The sequence below is a fragment of the Crotalus tigris genome, unplaced genomic scaffold (genome assembly GCF_016545835.1).
Source record: "Crotalus tigris isolate CLP2741 ecotype Arizona unplaced genomic scaffold, ASM1654583v1 scf7180000020889.246933, whole genome shotgun sequence".
Lineage (NCBI taxonomy): Eukaryota > Metazoa > Chordata > Lepidosauria > Squamata > Viperidae > Crotalus > Crotalus tigris.
In genome coordinates, this window is record NW_024098240.1 from 95,841 (window position 1) to 97,792 (window position 1,952).

The following is a 1,952-nucleotide window of genomic DNA, read 5'->3' on the forward strand; positions in this document are numbered from 1 at the left end:
GGATGGCATGGCAGCTCACTAGGTGGTGGACCTACACAACTCTGACAACCTCGAGCTCCAAAACTTCAACCAATTCATGTTCTCCCTTAGACGGCAATTTGAGGACCCATTGGCAGACTGGAAGGCCCATGAGAAGATTAAGATAGTGAAGCAAGGCAGGTGCCCAGTGGCCAAGTACACCCAGGAGTTCCGAGCCATTGTCAGTAAGTTGAATTGGCTAGAAGACATCCTGCTTAGGCACTTCAAGGATGGGCTGAATTACGATCTCTATGATGTCTTCTTTCCCCAGGGAGACCCATACCAATTGCACAATTGGTACATCCTGGCAGAGGAAGCCGAAATTGACCAAGAGACATCGCTGGGGAAAGCCGTGGAACCGATCACCCCTTGAGCCACCACGTGAGCCTGCAAAGTCTCAACCCACAGCTAAGAAAACTGCCGGCTGTTTCAAGTGTGGGAAGGAGGGACATTGTGCCACAGAATGCCGCTCAATGAACCCCCAGGAGAAGACCAAACGGACACCAGCCAGGAGATCAGGAAGGTCGCCCACCAAGCCGCAAGAGCCATCCATGAGGGGCACCAAGGCTGTCGAGTTCCCCCCTCTACCCAATGAGGAAAAGGGACCCCGGCCTACACCGCAGGATTGTCTGACTTGCCAGATGACCACTCCAAAGATGAACCTCTGGTAAGTGGGCCCATCACACCCCTCATACAGAAAGTGACTATCCTAGCCCTCTCAATGCCTGAAGCTGTGAAGGTTAAAGCCCTACCAGACTCTGGCTGCATGCATTGCCTTATTAGCCCAATGCTGGTGGGAATCCTGGGCATTCCGGTGAGGAGGCTGAAGAAACCAATATCCTTTGGTCAATTAGATGGGTCCATAGCGGGGGGGGATGCCAGCTACTCTAGTCATGCTACCGATTCACCTTACTCACAAGGAGACTATAATGTTCGTGGTGACCCCAGGCATGGAGTGCCCAATAATACTGGGGTTGGTGTAGCTAAAGAAATGGAACCCCACTGTGGACTGGAGGACAGCGGAACTCAGGTTCCCAAAAGGGGACCAAATGAGATTGCCACCCCAGGGAGCCCCCAAGAGCTCCCCTCTGGGAAGAGCAGCAGTGGGGGAGGAAATTGCATTGCCTAAAATACCCGAGCAATATAAGGATGGAACGGGAGGACAAGCTACTCCCCCACTGACCCAAAGACTGTGCGATAGAAATCAAGAATGGAGCGAAGCTCCCGAAGCCTAGACTGTACTCCATGAGCCCCGAGGAGCTACGAGAAATTAAAAAATTTGTAGCACCCCCATCCTTTTCAGGGAAAAAAAGGACGGCACATTGCGTATGTGCATGGATTGCCGCACATTGAATGCCATAAACAAAAGCAACCTGTACCCTCTCCCCCTCATGAAAGAGATGCTGTCCCACCTCTCGAAGGGAATAATCTTCACAAACCTAGACCTAAGGGAAGCCTATTATCGCATTAGAATTAAGGAGAGGGACGAGTGGAAAACCGTGTTCAACTGCCCTATGGGATGCTACCATTTTAAGGTCTTGCCATTTGGGCTGCAGGGAGCCCTTGCGGTTTTCATGCAGTGGATCAATGAGGTACTGAGGGAGCACCTATACAAAGGGGTCCTCATCTACCTGAATGACATCCTTATATTTACAAGAACTAAAGAGGAGCGCATAAAATTAATCAGGGCAGTCTCGAAAAAATTGACAGCAGCCAACCTCTATGCAAAATTGTCCAAATGCGAGTTTCACAAACAGAGAATTGACTATTTGGGCTACCGCATATCAACCGAAGGCATAGAGATGGACCCCGAGAAGGTCCGGGCCGTGTTAGAGTGGGCACCACTCTGCACGAGGAAGCAATTACAAAGCTTCTTGGGGTTGGCTAACTTCTACCGTCAATTCATCCTTTCTTTTGCCCAGATAGCCCTGCCT